The sequence below is a fragment of the Onychomys torridus genome, chromosome 22, assembly GCF_903995425.1.
Source record: "Onychomys torridus chromosome 22, mOncTor1.1, whole genome shotgun sequence".
NCBI lineage: Eukaryota > Metazoa > Chordata > Mammalia > Rodentia > Cricetidae > Onychomys > Onychomys torridus.
In genome coordinates this window covers 7,637,029-7,659,204 of record NC_050464.1, presented here as the reverse complement: position 1 = coordinate 7,659,204, position 22,176 = coordinate 7,637,029, and positions in this window count along the sequence as shown.

The following is a 22,176-nucleotide window of genomic DNA, read 5'->3' as shown; positions in this document are numbered from 1 at the left end:
CAGTGATACCCTGTGTCAAAAAACTTAAAGAGAGAAGAAAGCTTTTTGAAAGTACCACAGTAGAAGTGGTGGAGATGTAGCTCAGTAGTACATTGCTTGTCTAGGTTAGGCAAAGTCCCCGGGTTGGACCCCCAGCATCACCAAGTTAAAAGGAAGAGGAGAGAGCAAAAGTAGGTGTGCTCACTTGCCAAGTCAGGCTGAATCTGAAACTGTCACAGCACAGGCTATGATTTATGATGCAAATCTTGACGACATTACAAGCATTGCTTGGTAGCCAGTCAAATCAACAAAATGTTTATTGGCCAGTCCTTACCCTAATAGGATATTTTAGTTTAACTTATCTATTGCGTCTTTCCTTGCCACAAATTACCCCTAAACAAATACTTGAGTTTTTAAAAGTTAAAAAAGAGTGTGCCTTGGTGGGTTTCCCACCCCCCCCCACCTCAAAACAGATGAGAGGTGACAAGATGGCCACCACAATGTCTTTGGAAGCCATCTTAAAGTCACATAATACTCTGTGACAGGTATAACATAGACTAATCTCACTGGGGTGAGAGGGAACTGGGCAAGAGTATAAAGGCCAAAAGTGGAGATGGCTAGGTGCCATCCTGCAGGCTAGCTACCTCTATTTCTCAAACTCTGTCATAGATAATTACTAAATACCTACAAAGTACCCAGAACTGTAAAGACATGAAGGAATATGAAGCATAAAAACACTGGGTCTTGGTGGGGGAAAAAAAAAGAAGAAAAGAGAAAAAAGCTTGATTTCTTTAACACCAAGTTAAAGGAAACACCATGCAGTATATTCAAACATAATTATATGTCTAAGCCACTATTTGCTATCCTATATAACATACTTACACACCAAGGCATAGCAGTTAGTGACCATATTTACATATCAATGACAATTAGTGATGGTAGCTAGCTCAGTTTTCTTTTGGCACTATTGACCTCTAATAATTTAGAGAGCTGACCTTGTGGTGCTAGTGGTTGAAGCCAGAGTGTCATGCATGCAGAGTCTCAAGTCCCGTACCACTCAGTCACATCTCTAACCTGAGAGGACTGATCTTAAGTCTACAGGGATGCTGATGGAAGGACCCATATTAGAGTGTGAATTATTGAGGATGGTGGAGGAGACTGTAGACAATTCATCAATACAAACATGTAGATATGCACAGATTACAGACCAGTGTCTCTTTAGAGCTGGTTGTTACTGTGCTATGAAGGAAATCTACATTGTACATATGATCTGGCTGGAGAAGAACATTACCCAGCTCCAGTGGCCAAGTTACTTATTCACCTAGATTTCTATTCTTGTGTGCCCAGGGCTTCATGGATGTTAGGCAAGCAGTCTACTGAGCTATATCTACAGCTCTTCAATGTAGTTTTAATTCACATTTCTCTGATGGCTAAGGATGCTGAAATTTTTCAAGTTTATTGGCTATCTGTGTCTTTTTAGAACTGACTGACCATTTCATTAGCACATTCATTGACTGAGTTGTTTGAATTAATTGTATATATTGTAGCTCTAAATCCCAAGTCAGATAGATGTGTAGTCAGCAAAGATGTTCTCCCCTACTGCAAGCTGTCTTCATTCAGCTGGTGCTTTTGGTGTCTAGAAGCTATTCAGTTTTAAGTAGTCCTATTCATTGTTAGCAGTATTTCTGGGTGATTGAAGTTCTTTTCAGAAAGTCCTGGCCTATGTGTATCCTACTTGATAGTTTCAAAGTTAGCCTGATATCAAGCCCCTTGTTCCACTTTGAGTAGGGACAGAAGATACAGATCTAGTTTCATTTGTCCACATGTGCAGAGTTGGTTTTCCCAGCACTATTGAAAGAGGCCATCTTTCCCCAGGGAATATTCAGGTGACTGATTATGTAGGCTTAAATCCAGATCTCTGTTCTAGTCTGTTACCTACATGCTGTTTTGTTACTGTGCCTTAGTAAGCTACCTTAAAATATGGCCATACCCCCAGCATTGTTCTTTTTGTTCAGTATTGTTTTGCTATGTAGGGTGATTTTATTTTTATGTATTTATTTATTGGCAGTTTTGTGTAGTTCATGCCAGCCCGGAGCCTGCTGTGTAGGGAAGGATGACTTCAAGCCCTGCTTCTACCTCCCAAGTGCTATGCTTCAGGACTGTACCGCCATATCTGGTTTAATGTAGCACCAGAGATTGAATCCCAGGTTTCCTGCATACTAGTACAGCACTCTACCAAGCTGCATCCTTGGCACTCTCTTCATTTTTTGAGACAGGGTCTCATAGTGTAGGCAAGGCTAGCCTGAGATCCCTTCTTAGCCACAGCTAGTCTTGCACTCAGCAGTCCTCACGCTCCAGCCTCCTAAGTGCTACCACATTTGACCTTTAAAAAATTTTAGAGATTATATACCATTATGTTGCTCAGGCTAGTTTCGAATCCCTGAGCCCAAGTGATTCTCCTGCCTCAGCCTCCTGAGTAGCTGGGACTACAGTAGACTGGCGCCTCCTCCGATCTGTTCTGTAATTGAAGGGACAGCTTGAAAGAAGCTGCCTCAGTTGGGCTGGTCCGCCATGCTTGCTTTCTCCACCCCCTTTTTATGGTGTTTCTGCATACTGGTTAGTTGCAGGCAGGGGACCTGGTGGTGGTATTATTTGAAACAGGGTCTTAATCCATAGCTCAGGGTGGATCAAATTGAAATTCTAGCTTGATGTTGTACCTTAAGCCTGAAACCCCAACACTTAGAAGGCTGAGGTAGAAGGAGTTTATTATATATAGTTGAAATCACAGCCTATGGCTTACGTAATAACTTCTATCCAGTCTGTGCTAAGGCTATGAGGCATTCCCTCAAAATAACAACAGACAAACAAACAAAAGGACAGACGAATGAACTCACAGTCTTCTTGACTCAGCCTTCCACATGCTAGTGTTACAGGCAGACACTAAACTACATGGCAAGCTAACTTTTATTACCCCCGCCCTCCTTTTAGGTATCCTTGGATGGCCTGGAACTCACCACTTGGAACAGCTTGGTTTTGGACTCATTAGCAGTCATATTGCCTCAGCTTCCAGAGTGCTGGGACTATAGGCATGTGCCACCATACACAACTCTGTTCTGTATTTTGAGACAGGGTCTCACTTTCTGAACCAGCAGAGTTACAGCAAGCCTCCTGCCCTGGCCTCCAGAGTGCTGAGTTTTCAGGTGTATATGACCACACCCAAATTACTTTTCTGTATCTTAGGATGTTTTGGCATTTCCTAAAGCTTGAAGGCTTCAGGGAGACTTATGCTTTTAGGGTAGGTCATTGTTTGGGGCCACAGGGGGAACCCCCCCCCCCCCCCCCACCCTCCCACCCCCCCCCCCCCCCCCCCACCCCCGCTCTCTACCAGGGGTGTGGCTATCCTGAACAAACCAACCAATCAGTATTCCCAACAACTTTCCTCATTTAAGTCTCACTCCAGTCACACCCCCCCCCACCCCAACTCACTCAGGGCCAAGTTATCAGGCAACCAGCCACCCAGAGCCACTGAACTATTCCAGTTTGCCAATGCTGAGTGGCTTGTTGTGCCCAGGTGGGCCTTTTTCTCAGAAATGCCAGCCAGGACTCTACCCCAGACTTCCCCCACACTCCACTTTGTTGTTGTAAGAGCCCAGGTTACTCTGCAACTTTCCATGTAGCCTGCTGACCTTGTGATTCTCCTGCGGCAGGCTCCTGAGTGCTGAGCTTGCATGTGCACATCTGTACACTGAGCATCCGCCCGTCAACTTGGGTTCTGCCCCTTAGCACAGACTTGGTACTTCCCTTGGCCCTGCCTTGCCATGGACCACCCCTCTCTGGGTGGGTGGGGTCTGTGACTGTAGAACCATCTTCCTTCCAAGTTGCCTTCTGATCCCTCCGGGGGTTGTAAGGTCTCTACCAACCCACTTTCAACATCTGCATCCTTAAGAAGGACAGGTGTATAGGAAAGGGGCTGTGGGGGCCTCAGATAGATGATAAGCCAAATGTCTTAACTCACCTTGAGAAATAGATGGAAGAAACTTGGAGACTATTGGGAATTCTCCTCTTTCCATGGAGATCTTGTTCAGGGGCTGGCAGCAGACTTGACCATAAGAGTCAGAGGTCCTGGGACCTGATGACTTGGTCACTACCTGTCACATAATACTCCTCCTAGAGACAAAGATGAGGGGTTGTTATTAAGAAAGGATACTAGGGGCCAGAAGATGGCTCAGTTGATAAATCATGATGACCCCAATTCTACTCCCAAGTCCCACATGTTAGAACAAAATGTTGACTCCTCCAAATTGTCCTCTGATCTTCACATGTGCACTGAAGCCTGCATGCCTACATAATGTAAGACAAATGAATGTGATGTAACATTTAAAGAAAGGTCATAGGACTGAGAAATAAACGCAGTTGGCGGAGTGCTACCCTAATGTGCAGGAAGCCAGGGGTCCCTTCTGCCAAACTCTATAAATGGCGGCTAGTAGCTCAGTACTGTACTCCTGCACTCCTGAAGGTTGGGTAGCTGGATCAGGAGTTATTGTCTTCTCTGGGGACATAGTGAATCCTCTGCTATCCTGCAAGGCTATATGAGATCATGAAATGCCATTAAAGGTTCTCCCTCAGAATTGTTGCTCATTCTCATTCTTTTTAATCTGTGTGTGTTGTATATAAATGGGGCAACACATGACTTGGTGCGTGTTGTGCAGGCCACAGGGCCTCACTAGGCATTGGATCTTGTCTTTTACCTTTTCTTGAGGCAAAGTGCCTTGCCCTCCTTTGCCTATGCCAGGCTGCCTGCGCTCTCACCAGAGAGGAGCTGGGAGTACTGCATACACTGTCCTACTTGCTGGGATTGGAAGCTCACTGATGACCACATGCTGGATTTGACCCTCATTATCTTCTGCCACTTAATCCAATCTAGGACTTCCCATTGACCCTGCCTGCCATGAACCTCTCCATGTGAGATCTGTGACTGTATAATCATCTCCCTTCCAAGTCTGCTTCAGGTTCTCTCTTGGGATTCTGAAGGCTTTTACCATCCCACCTCCAACATCTGCATCCTTAGTGCACACTGCAAGTGTCAAGGAAAGGGGCTGGGTGGGGCATAGGACAGAGAGCAAGCCAGCTATCTAATTCACCTCAAGAAATCAAGGGAAGAGACTTGGGACTTCTCTCTGGAGGGAGATCCTAATGGTGAAAGATAATGGAAGGAAATGACCACTAAGGTCCTCTGACGAGAATGACCTCAGTGGATCCTGGCTCAGCCCCTAGAAGCAAAGGCTCAGCATTATTCTTAGAAGAGATAGGAGGGCTGGGGGCTAACTCAGGGTACAGTGCTGTGGATGGCGCTCTGCATAAATAAAGTGCTGTTTGGCCAGTGGTCAGGCAGGAAGTATAGGTGGGACAAGAGAGAAGAGAATTCTGGGAGGTGGAAGGCTGGGGAGAGACACTGCCAGCCGCCACCATGACAAGGAAGATGTAAGTTATAGGTAAGCCATTAGCCACGTGGCAAAGTATAGATTAATAAAAATGGGTTAATTTAAGATAAAAGAACTAGATAACAAGAAGCCTGCCACGGCCATACAGTTTGTAAACAATATAAGTCTCTGTGTGCATATGGTTGGGTCTGAGGGACTGTGGGACTGGCGAGTAAGAGAGATTTGTCCTGACTGTGGGTCAGGCAGGAAAACTCTAACTACAGTCCAGTACTTATCTAGTCTGTCTAAAGCCGTGAATTGATACTTTACATCAACCAAATAAACTAAGTATGGTCGCCCATGCCTGTAATCCCAGCTCTTGGGGAGGTGGAGGCAGGAGGGCAGGTCATCCTGTGCTACCTGCAAGGCTGAGGTCAGCCAGGGCTACCTGAGTCCCGGTCTCAGAAAAGTTAAAAGAAAGTCAACAAAACAAAGGGGATTGCGAAGGAGTGCTCAGGATGGTGCCAGAACCAGATCTTCTAGCTGCTGCTCCCTCCCCCCAAAATCAGGCTGCACCCCCAGCAGTCTCTCAAGGCCAGCTATAGAGACCTGCTGTGACCTGACAGCTCTTAGGGAGTTTGGTTCTCTCTATTCCCATTAAGGCTGGAAGCCCAGCCCCTCTGATGCCCAGAAACCTTGAATTAAATGAATGAGAGCCACATCCTCATCTCCCATTGTTCTCTGGAATTGAATTGCCCTTCTCTTTCCCTTTAGGCTCCCCATCATGCTATAGTGGTGGCTCCCTTTCCTCTGCTCTCCTAATTCAGACCCCATCATGGCTGCTTCTGTCGATGAGCCTGTGGCTCTCTCTCCCCAATAAAGCTCAAAAGGTGAACCACTCCAGCTTAGGTTTCCTGTGATCTGTTATTATTTACGGCAGGTAACTTATCTCTTAAGATTTACTAGAGGCAAATCACAGGTCTCTGAAAAATAACTTGAGAGCCAGCCATGGTGGCTGTGCCTGTCATGTTAGCACTTGGAGTTGGAACCAGGAGGATCAAGCCTTCAGGGTGATCCTCAGCTACAGGCCAACCTGGGCCACATGAGTCCCCAAAGACTGTCAACAGCAAAGGTGTTGGGGGACTGCCAGCCAAGCAACCCTTTTATTGTGGCTGCACTGTCCTCATCACAGCCCTGCTGTTTGAGATTATAATCAGTGTAAAGACCCAGTAGTTTTAGAAGACCACGACAACCATGACTAAAACCAGTCCAGAAAGCCTGCATTGACCCTGAAACTCAGCACTCCTAAGCAAGAGAGGGCTGGGTAGACTCCATATGACCCTGTAGCTCTTTTCATCCTAGCCACAAGGGAGTAATTCATCCTAATAGCTAAACTTCTGAAGGCTTGTGATTGATGGAACCACAGTCCTTAATTTGAGTGATACATTGGGTCTTTGGTGTAATAACCCAGCCATACATTATACCCTGGGTAAATAACTAGGCTGCAAGCTTTTAAAAAATTATTTTTCAGTGGTAGAGCACTTGCCTGGCAATCACAAGGCCCTGGGTTCGATCCTCAGCTCAAAAAAAAAAAAAAAAAAAAAAATATATATATATATATATATATATATATATATATATATATATATATATATTTAAGTTTTGACACAAGGTCTGGATTCAAGCTGGTATGTAGCCAGAGTTTTATATATATATATATATATATTAAATTATTTTTATTTTATGTGCATCAATGTTTTGCCTGCACGTATAACTGTATGAGGGTGTCAGATCCCCTGGAACTAGAGTTACAGACAGTTATGAGCTGCCATGTGGGTGCTGGGAATTGAACCCAGGTCCTCTGGAAGAGCTGCCCACACTCTTAACTGCTGAGCCATCTCTCCAGCTCCCAGTGTTGTATTTTGAACTCCTGATTGTCCTGCTTTAACCTCTAGACTGGGACTATGGGTGAAGTTTGCTTGTGGTTGGTTTATTTGAAACAGTTTCACTTTGTATCTCAGGCTGCCCTACAACTCACAGCAGAGCATGTTTTTCAATGACAAAACCAATCCAGAGTCTATAATGGAACAACAAATTTACTAAGTTACCTAAAACAATGGGTTCACAATTTGGTGTATTCAGTAAAGCTTTACCGGCACAGGAATGAGGTTAAAGAAATGTTAAATATTAGTCTTTTCTATCAAATATTGTAGAAATAGTTATGACAAAGAATTCAATCTTTTTATATCCTCCACCTTTTAAGAGTTTTATGTAAATGTTTTCATCTCTCCCCAACTAGGTAAAACCTTTGTTATACAAAGTAAAGTGACTTAAGTGGCAGACCTCTTCCAGTTTTCCCTCATTTCATTTGCTCTGATTCTTTTCAACTAGCCAATCAAAAAATCCTGTGACATCAGATCCCAGCCAATGGGAAAAAGACGCAGTCACAAGCTGCCTTAAAATAAAAACCAAAGGTACTTCCGAGCCTGTGTGCTTACATTTCTGAGCGCACCCTCTTGGCCTTACTGAGATGGATTGGCTTTTTTGTGTGTCCCTTTGTGCGACCCTGAGAATGTTTTCAATGATTTAGAACTTGCCCAGGATTCCAAATCCATGGGGGGTGTGGGAGGGGGGATGTTCAGATCCCTTCCCTTGGAAGAGATATGTGTCCTGCCATGTTGTGGTGACAGCTGAGTTTGTTGATTGTAAATGTTCCTTCATAGGAAAAGAGAATAAGGATGGTTACTGGACCCTCACCTGAGCAGCCAGCCTCTTCTCCCGGCTGGCTATATCTAATTCTGTCCTAATGTTATGTTGCCTCGTGGTTTGGGGGGAGGAACTAGAGTATATAGGCTAAGAAAAATTAGGGAGAGGGGGCTCCACCTATGCATCTATGGGGAAGTTGTAATATATACTGAGTGAAGAATCCAGTTGGAATAGACATTGCTTAGTGGCCAATACCCCTACAAAGAAAATTATCACAACAAATGATAAATTTATTTGTTAATGTGATTATGTCTTGTGGTATTAAGAAAATAAACCAGTAAGTAAGAAAAAAATATTAGAATTATATAGAAATGAAAACATTTTGGTTAAAAAAAAAAAAAGAATTGTATGTGAACATTAAGATGGCTGGATAATTCCAAAATGTAAAAGAAAACTCAAAGGCATATTCACATTATGAAGATCTGAGTAGGTTGTTTAAGGTATGTAAAAGATGAGACTTAGAGATGGTATGTATGATATTAAAGGTCAAAGCTCAATATTCTGATGTTAAACCTTTGTTTAAATCAATGGAGCTATCAACTGCTCTTGATAACAATTACAAGAACTGGTTAAAATGTTTCTCTAAGGGTTGGGGATTTAGCTCAGTGGTAGAGTGCTTGCCTAGCAAATGCAAGGCCCTGGGGGTTCAGTCCTCAGCTCCGGTAAAAAAAAAAAAAAAAAGTTTCTCTAATCAAAGTTTATTTTGAAGTGTTTGGCTTTCGCCCACATTTTATCTAACTACTACACAGCAGTCAAAAGTACCAGACTGGTACACCGACCTTCTGGGTGTCTGTGGTGGTTTGAATGAAAGCAGCCTCTATGGGCTCATAGGGAGTGGCCTCGTGGAGGAGTGTGTCACCAAGGTTTCAGAAGCTCAAGCCAGTCCCAGTGCCTCACTCTGTCTTCCTGCTGCCTGCCGATCCAGACTGAGAACTCCCAGGTATCTCTTCAGTACCATGTCTGCCTGCACATGCTTCCTCCCATGATGATATGGACTAAACCTCTGAAACGGTAAGCCAGCCCCAATGAAATGTTTTCCTTATTAAGAGCTGCTGTGGTTGTGGTGTCTCTTCACAACAATAGAAACCCTAATTAAGACAGTGTTCAATATCTATACTTAGAGGCCTATACTGATGTGGTAAGAGGGATTTGTTTTATTTTTTGAGACAGGGTTTCTCTGTACAACAGCCCTAGCTGTTTTGGAACTCAATTTGTAAACTAGGCTGGCCTCAAACTCACAGAGATCCTCCTGCCTCTGTCTGCCAAGTGCTGGGATTAAAGGCGTGTGCTACTACACCTGGCTTTGCTTTTGTGTGTGTGTGTGTGTGTGTGTGTGTGTGTGTGTGTGAGAGAGGGAGAGAGACAAAGTTTGTGTAGCCCTGGCTGTCCTGGAACTTGCTCTATAGACCAGGCTGGCCTCAAACTCAGAGATTCCCCTGCCCCTGCCTCCTGAGTGCTGGGATTAAAAGCATGGGCAGCCACTACCTGATAAGAAAGATTTAAAGGGAGAATATTTCCCTTCTTGCTCTCCAAGGTCAGCTGGGTCCCTGAGGACTGCTCAAATGTTTTATAACTGTGAGATGTCAACGGTTCTCTTGTTTAGGAGGCCATGGAGATCCCACCCAGTGAACTCTAACTAGTCCACAAAAAGGAGGACATCTCTCCTCAGTGCTTCCAAGCAAAGCCAGAGTTAAGCGAGGCCTTTGGCTTATTTTCATACAGACAGACAACAGGCAAAAGGAAGGGCTAGAAGAGCCAAAAGTTCCTCTCAGGCCCAGTGGCCAGGCCCTCAGCTGGCCTTGTCATTAATTCTGGTCACTTATATGATCTCAAACACTCAGCCAAAAAAAACACCTCAAACTAAGATGATCAGTGCGTGGGTTTATTGTTACCGTTTGTTTTGTTTTTTGACAATCCAAGGGATCACATTCCCCAGGCACGGACTCAAATACACATGAGATCTTATTTAGATAACTATTTTTCACTAAGAATTTTCTTCTTAATAAGAAAATGCAACCTAGATGTAAGACTTCAGATCTTACCTCAGCTCAAAACTGCAGTGTCTACCTGCAGCCAAGAGAGACAGGCTACTATTGTTTAAACATAATAATCAAATGATGGCTAAATAGCTCTTCTCTCCTAAAAAGCAGTTCTTATGAGTTTGTCAAGACAGTCTAATGGACTTTCATTTGGACATTTAAAACATCCTGTGTTCTGACTTCTCCTGAAGCCTAGGATTTGTAAAGCAAATAACTCCTGCCTTTCTGTCTCCATCCTAACTCTCCAGGCACCAGGCAAGGACTTCTTTTCCTCCCTCCCTGTACCTGACTGTTATTCCTAGGGTTACCTCCTGGAAGAAGAAGGGGATGATAAAAACGGAAGGTGAGATTTGGCTAGGCAGTTGAGTGGGAAAAAACAAAGAAAAGTAACCATTTATCTTCTGGCTAAAAGCCAGAAAGTTTCTTGGGACTCTTGGAGCCTCATCCTTGCCAGAGGCCAAAGATGCCAAAAATCTGATCTGTTCCTAAATGATTCTAGGATTACCTCTGTGTGTGTGTGTTGGGGGTGGGTGTTAAAATTGGCAATGAAGGCTTATTAGGAGAAAACTCCCGGCATGGTGTAATTTTTTTATCCCAGCACCTGGGGAGGCAGAAGCCAGTGCATCTCTGAATTTAAGGCCAGCCTGGTCTATATACAAATTCTAGGACAGTAAGGACTACATAGAGAAACTCTGCTTAAAAAAAGAAAGAAAGGAAGGAAGGAAGGAAGGAAGGAAGGAAGGAAGAAAGAAAGAAAGAAAGAAAGAAAGAAAGAAAGAAAGAAAGGAGAGAAAGAAAGAAAGAAAGGGAAGAATCTCCTCCTTCTGGTCAAGAAAAGTTGGGCCAGACCAATCTTCTGGCTTAGAGAGTACCCCTAACAATGTGGGCTCACCTTAAACCATGCTAAATAATCATTTCCTTGCACTAGGGAACTAGTTCAGATGCTTATTGAGTCAGCTATTACTAAAGAGGCATTCCTCCTGAGAAGAGTTTCTCACTCCAAGATAGGACAGAAAGAGAGCCAACACCTTCTTAATGAGTTTGAAGAATGATTACAAATGAGGGATTTGGCATCCAATTTTTGGGGCATAAATCTGTGGAAAAAGCTACAAAGCCACAGGCACACAACGGGAGCTGTGGGGGGGAGGGGGCTTGTGCTCCCCACCAGAGTAACCACCTCACCAAGCCGCTGAGCTAGTTTGGGATTTTTCTGTTGCAGCCTCTCATAGCAAACTCCACAGGCGCTTGGGCTCCAAACACTGCCTGGCTGGAGTTAGTCACTTTCAGAGATGTTCCCCTACGAAGATAGCTGGCTCTTTGGCTTTTCCTTTCCTTATGGGTTGTGAGCTTTCCCTGGACCCCCTCCTCAGGCTACTGCCATACTAGGTAGCTGCCTTGACACCTGCTCAGGCTTCTACTGTTCTATGCAGAGCTGTCAGCCTCACACTTCACGGTCATGGTGAACATTATCGTCAGCAGATTTGGTGAGACAACTGGAAATTCTTAAAGGGGGGAATTAGTTTTTTTTTTTTTGTTTTTTTTTTAAAAAAGAGGTTTTGGGCTGGAGAGATGGCTCAGAGGTTAAGAGCACTGGCTCCTCTTCCCGAGGTCCTGAGTTCAATTTCCAGCAACCACATGGTGGCTCACAACCATCTGTAATGAGATCTGGTGCCCTCTTCTGGTGTTTTGCATGTACACAGGCAGAATACTGTATACATAATAAATAAATCTTTGAAAAAAAAAAAAGATTTTTTTCCCACATTAAAAAATAGGAAACACTATTACAATGGAGTTAGGTCTCTGTGTGATTACACAATGCATGGTTAAAAAATAGAACAATTAAATGAAGGGATGATCAACTTAACTGGGATTGACATAATGTTAATTATCATTTTGTTAATCCTTATTGTCGGTTTCATAATTCTTGGTTTATCTCTAAAAAAGTTGGTTGATATGAATGCCAAGATACAAGTCTTAGAAGAACTTATTAAAGCAGATCATAGAGATATTCAGACCCAGCCAAAGGAATTTAAAGGAGAACCAATCTCACCATTATATATATAATATATACTTTTTAAAAGATTTATTTATTATGTATACAGTGTTCTGCCTGCAGGCCAGAAGAGGGCACCAGATCTCATTACAGATGGTTGTGAGCCACCATGTGGTTGCTGGGAGTTGATCTCAGGACCTTGGGAAGAGTGGCCAGTGCTCTTAACCTCTGAGCCATCTCTCCAGCCCTCACCATTATATTATAAAATTAGAGTGGAACAGTCCAAGGAACAATTGCCAAATGACAGAGATCTCCAAGGCTGTGTAAGAGCTGATTGGATTCCTATGGAAATGTTAGATCTAAAGAGATTTAAGGAAGCAATAGTTTCATATGGTGTGCATTCACCTTTTGTGAAGCAAATGTTAAATTCATGGTCAACTAGTAACACAAGACTGGAAAAACTTAGTTACAGCAGTATTAGAGCCTGGTCCTCAATTACAGTGGAGGACTGTGGTGATATATTGTTTGTAATCTAGGAAATAAAGCTTGCCTGAAGATCAGAGGACAGAGCTACCACAGAATTAGCCATAGAGGCTAGGCAGTGGTATTACATACCTTTAATCCTAGCACTCAGGAGGCAGAGACAAAGATCCATGTGGATCTCTCTAAGTTCAAGGCCACACTGGACTGCACAAGATTAATCTAGAAAAGAAACAGAGCCAGGCACTGGTGGCACACATCTTTAATCCCATCACTAGGAAGGTTGAAACAGGAAGTGATATGGATGGGTAGAGAAAGGAAATATAAGGCAGGAGGAGACAGGAACTCACTCTCTTTTGGAGGCTCTGTTAGGCTGAAGAGTTGATGAGATAAGAGGTAGTAGCTATGGCTTGCTCAGCTTCTCTGATCTTTCAGCCTGATATCTGGCTCTGGATTTTTATTATAAGATCATTTAGGATTTGGGCAACAGAGGACCTGGTGGAAAGAAGAGACTAGGACCATTGAACAATGAAGTAGGGCTGGAGGTATTGAAATCACCCAAGACCAATTTCTTGGAAAGGGTGATTATGCTGATGTACAAAGACAGTCTTTATATGATGACCACACCCTAGCTCTATGATGTGCAGCATCCTTGAATGTGTGGGACAGAACTGAAGAAGTTAGAAAGATAACTGACTCATTTACTAAAATTATTCAGGGCCCAGAAGAAACCTTCAATCATTTTTTACAGAGATTGACTTCAGCTGTAAATAGAATGATACCAAATTCTGAAGCTAGACAAATAAGAAATGCATCTTTGGCTTTTGAAAACACTAATTCACAATGCAAAAGGGTAATTAATTAGGCCTTTAAAGGCAAGATTAGTACCCACAGGGGAATGGATCCAAGATATAGTCAATATTGACTCTGATAACCATGATAATGCTTGGATAGGAGAGGTGATTTCCAGAGGCTTGAAGAACAAACATCAGGTGTTTAAATTGTGGCAAACAAGATCACCTAAAAGGGGATTGTAAACAGGGTGTTCCTAGAAATAATGTTTTTCCTAGGAATAATCCAAACAGAATGCCTCTCCCTTCTGGAGTATGGAGAAGGTATGACAAAGGCAAACATTGACCAATGAATGCAGATCAACACGGGACAGATAGAGCAACCTTTTACCATCAGGAAACATCTGGGGGGGGGGCTCTCACAGGCCCCCATGTCATTCCCTGTCACAGTGGAGGAAACTCCTTCCCAGAGCAATGAAAGTACCTAATGCCTATTGTGAAAAACCATACTGCTCTGGATTCTAGAACAGCTTTAGAAAATATAAAAATCTCAGGAAAAATCATAAATTAACATTGATAAAGATTAGATTTTGCTGGGCGGTGGTGGGGTATGCCTTTAATCCCAGCACTAGGGAGGCAGAGGCAGGTGGATCTCTATGAGTTCAAGGCTAGCCTAGTCTACAAAGTGAGTTCCAGGAAAGGCTCAAAGCTACACAGAGAAACCCTGTCTTGAAAACAAAAACTAAAACAAAAGATTACATTGGAACAAGAGAGACCTCTTCATCAAACAGCATGACCACTCAAGCTAAACTGACTTATAAAACTAACAAATGCTTTTTAATTGATCAGCTATAACTTGCCAACAGGGAAACTCCCCAAAGTTAGGGTTGGGGCAGGGTTTTGTTTTTGTCTTTCAGGAGAATGAAGGCATTCAACTAAGGAATCTGAAGACTATTTGGCAAATGAGATATCTAAAGAAAAAGAATGAATCATCTAGAGAAAATGTTCCAACATAGTGCCTGGACTATGGTAACACCACTAAGCTGACAAACACCACCTAAAGATTGGCTTTGGACTATAAACTGCTCAGGACACAAAAGAAAGTGACTGCCAAACTTTCCAAGACAAGGCAGGACAGTCCTTCAAAAAATTCTGCTTCACAGAAAAGTCTGTCGGATGTTCTAGGCCTGTAGGGCTGAGGATGTTGCAGAGGAACCTGGGGTGTCTGTCCAGGCAGCCAACTGTTTCTGTCATTTCTTATTTTTGAAAGTTGTTTACTCTGCACTTGTTGTTATTGGGTAATATTGTATCCTTCTCAGATCTCTGGTGGAGTTGAAGACTAGATTGTTATCATTTTCCTTTTTAACAAATTCAGAAAAGAAACATAAAAGAAAGTGTAAAGTGTATAAAGTTGAGAGACATAAAAAGATAGTTTTGTGTTGATAATGCAAGTTAAGATAGAAAGTGAATTAGGTACAATACTTTGGGCTCACCAAGGTAGGCTAGATAATGCAGTAGTTTCTCTGAATTTGTCAACTGTTAATGGACCAGACATTGTTAATGTAATTATTGCCTGTATATATTCACATATAGTTATTATACTTATTGCATATAGTTTTTCTATTTTTCTATTTTTATTGATAGTTAAAACTTTTTAAAATTCATTTTATTTATTTTTATTATATATACAGTGTTTTGCCTACATGCATGCTTGCAGACCAGAAGAGGGCACCAGATCTCATTACAGATGGTTGTGAGCCACCATGTGGGAACTGAACTCAGGACCTCTGGAAAAACAGCCAGTGCTTTTAACCACTGAGCCATCTCTCCAGCCCAATAGTTAAAACTTTGCTTTTTGTTTAGACAAAAAGGGGGAAATGTTATATGATATTTTATTTGTGTTCTGACAAATAAAGCTTGCCTGGAGATCAGAGTGGGGAGGTAGCAGAGTTAACAATAGAGGCAGGCAGTGGTGGCACATACCTTTAATCCCAGCACTTGGGAGAAGGAAGCAGGAAGATCAGGAGTTTAAGGCCACCCTGAGCTACACAAGACTGAACCAGTCTAAAAGAGAAACAGAGCCAGGTGGTAGTGGTGCACACCTTTAATAAGGCAGGTGGAGACAGGATCTCGGCCCATTCAGTCTGAGGTTTCATAGAGACAGGATCTCCCCCATTCAACCTAAGATTTCCTAGAGGTAAGAAGTCTCTAGGTGGCTGGCTGCTCTGCTTCTCTGATCTTTCAGCTTTCACCCTAATATCTGACTCTGGGTTTTTATTGATAAGATTAATTATGGTTGGACAATTTGCCAGAAACAGTAAATATCAGACTTTTCTATCAAACACTGTAAAACTTGGGTTATGGCAAAGAATTCAAATCGTTTTAATCTCCCCTACCTTGTAAGGGTTTATGCAAATGTTTACCCTCTACACACACACACACACACACACACACACACACACACACACACACACACACACACACACACAAAGACCTGGTAAACCTTTGTAGTGGAACAGAGTCCCCAACAGTCTCAGAACCTTGGTGACTAAAGCTGCAGACCCCTTTCCTGTTTCCCTCTTTCTTTTTCTTGGCTTTTTAAAAACAGCCAATTGCAAAGGTCTGTCAGGTGATGGTGAAGTAACACTGTCACCTGTGTTAGAATAAAAACCATAGGCCCACCTTTTTCTCTTTTTGCTCTCTTCCCTCTGCGTGGTCTCTTTGTCTCTCTGTCTCTGTCTCTGTCTCTCTCTCTCTTTCTCTCTCTCTCTCCCCTCCCTCCCTCTCTCCCCCTTTCTCTCCCAATAAAGCTCTAGAAAGGTAAAACAAACAAACAAAACAACAACAACAACAACAAAAGCAACATGTGCTCACAACCCTCCAGTCTACTTCTTGCTCTTCTGCATGCACCCTCCTGATCAAGAGTAAAGTTTTGCCTTACTGAGTCTTTGTGTAGCAATAAGAACATTTCTACCAGAGGAAAACACTTTTACTTTGTTTCTTGAAGGAAAAAAAATCCTCACAGTTTCTAAAAATAGTATATATATACTCTTCAAAAAAGAAAGGGTGAGAAATTTATATTTGTGAACCTATTTGGGGAAGGCACATTCCTGAATATGCTCAATTTGAGATACACTTCTGGGCATGCTCAGTTAGGATCATAGTTCAAGGGAAGAAAAGATGGCAGAAAGAATGCCCCCAGATATTGTAAGTGGAGGAAGATGATTCTCTGGGTTTATTCAGTTCACAGCAACTTGCTGGTTGCTCCTGAGTTATGGGTGTCATCAGTCACTGTCCACTATGGTGGTTAGAAAGCAAAGCACATGACAGCAGACTTCTGGAAGAGGTAACACGGACCTCTTTACCCCACTGCTCAGGCTCCCACAGACTCATCTTGACTCAGAGCCTCCCCTAGCTTCAAGACTGTCTAGTGGTCTGACCTGTATCCATAAGTGACAGCCAGATTTGTGTGTTTTGAAGGCTCTTCTGTTTGCTGCCAGCCTGCTCAAACTGTTCAATTCCAAATAGCAACCCTAACACCACCAGTTCACAGGCTTTTATGGCCAAAAGGAAGAGCACCTTTGAAAAGAGTTAAACAAACCTGCTGCCAGATCCCTTTTTGGCTACTAACACATTTGCTATTGGAGATACTTTACTCCTCATTCTTGAGAGGCTTTAAGGGCAGAAGTCATCCATTGTACCTTTCAGGTTAAAGGAATGAAATTCTTGCATGCCAGAGTAAGGTATGTCCTGGGATGGCTGGAGACAGTGTAACTATGTACCTTGGGTTCCTTTCATAGCTTTTCTGCAGTACTTCAAGTCACATGCAATTATGACATAAACCTTGAATAAGATTAGTATTACAATGTCCCTGACTTTACTGCCCAGAAAGTCCAGATTTAATGCCCCGAGAAACTCAGGAAAACACTCCTAATCACTTTCTCCTGGTGCCTAGGGGTGGGGGTATTTGTTCAAGACAAGATGAATTTTTCAAAGTGGGTTTCAGCTTCAGCAGAAGGAATCATGTAAACCCAGGAGGTATCTTCAACAACTTCAACCAACTCTTCCTGCTCAGTCAGAAAACAGTCTAAGGCAGTTTGCTTGTCCGGCATTGCTTTAGCTGAGGAATTTATTCCTCTCTAGTGGGCAGAAATGACCCATGAAGTTTAATTTTCTATTTTTTTTCTAGGTTTTTTAAAGCTTATGTTCATGAGCTCCTACCCCTGCCTAAGACAGAAGTATTCTACCAAGGTTGCCTGGGGAATGTCTTCCTGGTACCCAAAGTTAATAGTCAGAGGGCTCTCTTTTAACTCTTGAGAAGAATTTTAACTCTCTTGATTCAATGTTTAGTTTTTTGAAGCTGGTAGAAAAGGTACAGCCAGGTGTCCTGGTAGACAAGTTCCCCTGATCTTCCAGCCATCCAGACATGAATAAACCTGGGGCTCTCCCAGGTCCCCACAAGCAAATACATTCTGCTTGAGCACATACAGTTCTTGACTATGTGAAAGTCTGAATTTTGAGGCAAAGATTTCTGGATTGAGTCACACCAATTGTCAATGAAAGACAGAATCTGGACTTGCAGCCGATGTTCTTCAGGGTCTATGGTTATTTTGCAAACCTTTAAAGATTAATAGTGGTGGGAATGTGGACTCCATGCCCAAATACTAAGATTGCCATAAGCCAAACAGAAGAGGAAGATAAAATGACTCATCTGGCAAGTTTTATCCAAATAGTCCAGAGGGAACTGGAGAGAAGGCTCAATGACTAAGAACACTTGCTTCACTTGCAGAGGACCCAGGTTTGGTTCCCAGCACACACGGTAACTCTGAACCACCCATAACTCCAGTTCCAGGAGATTTGACCTCCTATTCTGGCCTCTGTGGGCACTGGCTATATCCATGGTGCACATACATCAGGCAAATACATTAAAAAAATAAAAATTAAATGCTCCCAGGAGACAGAATGCTACTTTTCCTTTATATAGAATCCAGCTGAATCATTTGTACTGGGTGCTATATTTTAAACAGCCTGTTACTCATAGTACCCTTAAGAGGATCTGGACAATTTACCACTGTAGGAGATAGAATAAAAGTAAGCTCTTCCATTAGGATGGCCTCAAGAAGAAGCCAGGGAGTATGGGGTCTGGGTGAATCACTCTTTTTCTGCTATCCCAGAGGACTTCTTCTGTATCTCACAGTAGGGTACCAGAATGATCTTGAGTTGAGAAGGACTGAGGGTGGCACGTTCAAGAGTCTGTTGGATTTCCTGCCGCTGCCAGGGGCTGGAAAATTTTGACTACTGAGTGAGCTTTCCATGCAGACACAGAGGTATAGAACATCATGATGTAAAAGTGAATCATATTGCTCAGTCTCCAGGGAAAGAGTGGAAGTGCTGTGCACTGTCTCACCTTGCTTGGCATTCAAGTCCCATCCATCATATCACATGGGTAGATGTGTCCCCAAGCTTCCATTGTAACATACAGAGTATCAGTAGATAGGAAACGGAGATGATAAGGATAAGACCAATGGAAAACTTCCCCTCTCTCTCTAAGATTTATTTATTTTTATGTATACAAATGCTCTATTTGCATGCACACCTTTATGAAGGGGGCATCAGACCTCACTATAGATGGTTGTGAGCCACCATATGGGAATTGAACTCAGGTCCTCTGGAAGAGCAGCCAGTGCTCTTAACTGCTGAGCCAACTCTCCAGCCCCAAACTTCCCCTTTCTAAGGACAATTTACTGCCTGAAACAATCTACTGCTGGCATTGAGATCTTCTCTTTCCAAATCACACTGAGGCATGACTTACAGAGAAGGCATATGCAACTATATGCAACTGCCACTCTCCTACTTTCTAACTCTGGTGCCTGAGTAAGGGTTGTTACCCTTTGAGGCTAAAGTTCTGGGAGTAGGGGTGGAAGGCTGGGGGTTGAGGGAAAAGCAAAAGAAAGAGGAGAAGCAGGAGAGAACCAATTGGCCATGGATTATAGAAGTGTTCCATCTACAAACCCCTCCCTCAGCATCTGGTAGGGGCTCCCCCTGAAGGGCTTTCTGCTTGAGTATACCTGATCTATAAATTCTGAGTTATTGTGATTTAAGACTGGTGTGACACTGGTAACAGTGTCTGGGATGAAAGGCTGACAGGGCTGTAAAGTCAGATGGGGTTGGGGGAAGATTACCATCTACAGCTGAGCCTGGTACTGTAACATTCTGACACTTATTAACTAGTGTTGGCCCTTTGTTTCCAGAATGGTAGAGACCTGGTATGGAGCTCAAACTCAGAGACTGCCCATAGTTAGATTTAATCTATTTAATTAGCAAGCAAGTTGCAGCAACTGCTTTAAAGCATGGCAGCAAGATACCATACCCAACTGCTTAGAGAAAGAAGCTATAACCCCTCGTAAGGCTCCAATATATGCATTATTACCCATGTTGCAAGCTCTTGTCTTTCATATACTGAATGACTTAATGCAGAGATGCTCACCAGTAGCTTCTTTAGTTTTTAATGGCTTGATCACAGTCCATCTCACTCAAGTAAGTCTCCTGTCCTTCCAGCTCATTACAGCTTTGCAATTAAAGAGAAACTGGAGTCCAAATCTAGCAGAAACCTGCCATGCCTAAGATTCTCCACCATTGCTTCTGGATTCTTGGAGGTGCTAGCTGGCACACTGCCAGGTTCCTGGGAGAGGCAATGATGGCCTTGGGAGTTGATGAGACACAGCTGTGTTCTGTTTCCTTAGACACCTGTGCCTGTTCCTTGAAAACTTTATAGGCCTTTTTGCCAAGGTATTAAAAACCTGGGCTAGAGAGATACTCAGCAGTTAAAAGCACTTCCTGCTCTTCGTTCAGAGAACCTGGGTTCTTCTGCACTGTACACATATATATGCAGTCAAAATACCCATACATGTAAAGCAAAAATAAAAATTAAAAACTGTTACTGTAAACCGCTAATCTGAAGCTTTCTTAGCTAGTTTTGCAATCACTAGAAAGATCATCAACATACTGTAAGAAAGTCACATTCTCTAAACTTAATACTAAATGTTTCTCCAAATTTTGTGTGTTGGGAGGAAGGGTTCTTATGTGTGTGCCCCTCTTTCAAAAATGTCAAACAAAAATACTTTAAATCAGTGGTTCTCAACCTGTGGGTAGCAATTCACTTGGGGGGGTCGAATGACCCTTTCACAGGGGTTTTATATCAGATACCCTGCATATCAGATATTTACATTACAGTTAATAACAATAGCAAAATTACAGTTATGAAATACCAGTGAAAATAACTTTATGGTTGGGGTCACCACAACTTGAGGAATTGTATTAAAGGGTCGCAGTGTTAGAAGGGTGAGAACCACTGATTTAAATCTGTCTCACAAGCTCAAGAAACTGCTTGGCTCTCACTTTTCCCAATACCCCTTTTTTAAAAACATTCTATCTTGGACAGAATCACCCTTTTGGGAGACCCAAAGTATTTGGCTCCAGTGTAAAACAAGACTCAGCTTCTTCTCCAGGTTCATCCAAGACAACCGGGAACTCCTCTGGGTAGTGCTAAAGGGAGCCAGATCGGGGGGCCCCTTAGCCTCACAGGTCTTAGTCTTCTGAAAGAAGGAACTGAAGGGTCAGGTTGGCCCTTGCCTTCCTTCTCTGAGGACAAGGACCAAGGATGGCCAGGACAGTCCCTCTTCCAGTGGCCTCCTGCTGCTGCTGTTCCATCTCAGTTTTGCTGTTGACTGCTGGGCTCCACATGGAGTCAGGAGGCACTGCCTGAGATGTCTTCTTTCCGGATTACCTGGAGGCTGGGGGGCAGCCTCCAATGAGGTCAATCGCTTTTGAAGTTTCTTTTCCTTGAGGCTGGAGTGATGGCTCAGTGGTTAAGAGTGCTGGCTCCTCTTGCAGAGAAAGGACTTGGATTCATTTCTCAGCACTCACATGGCAGATCACACCCACCTATAACTAGTTCCAGGGCATCTGATGACCTGAATTAGATCCCTGAAATCCACATGGTGGAAGGAGAGAACTGACTCCCATAAGTTGTCTTCTGACCTCTAATGTACTTCTGTGGAGTATGTGCATGCATACACATGTACGTGCACATACATGTGCACACACACAGAGTGAATAAAAGAATAGGATACATTTAGCAACCTAGGACTCTATGTGACTTGGGCCACACACACACATCTTTGCTAATGATGCTAGGACTCTCACTGCATTGAACTGCACATATACCCTATTTTGAACAATGAAGTCAGTTTCTCCTTTCTTAGTAACCACTTGGTAACCACTCTCTGTGGTCAGTTTCCATTTAAACATGCTTCGACATCCAAGTATGGAAGACAGAGGGCTGATTCAGCTTGAACCAGTTTCGAGTACAACCCTGAATTAGTTAGGACTCTCTAATGGAGCAAGATGGATAGACTGTATATACATGTGTGTGTTATACATAATAGATATGTAATAAATCCCATATATATGGCTTACAGGATATAGTCGGGGTAATTCAACAATGGCTGCCTTGCAATGGGAGTGACTGAGAACCCAGCTGTTCTTCAGTTCATGAAGCTGGATATTTCAGTGGTCTCAATCTGGTAAAAGTCTGGAGGATTCCTGGAGAGCTGCTAGTCTTCAGTTTGCACCGGAAGTCTAAAGGAACTGGTTCCAATATCAGCAAGGATGCAGCAGCAGTAGGAACAAGACAGATGAACCCGCCA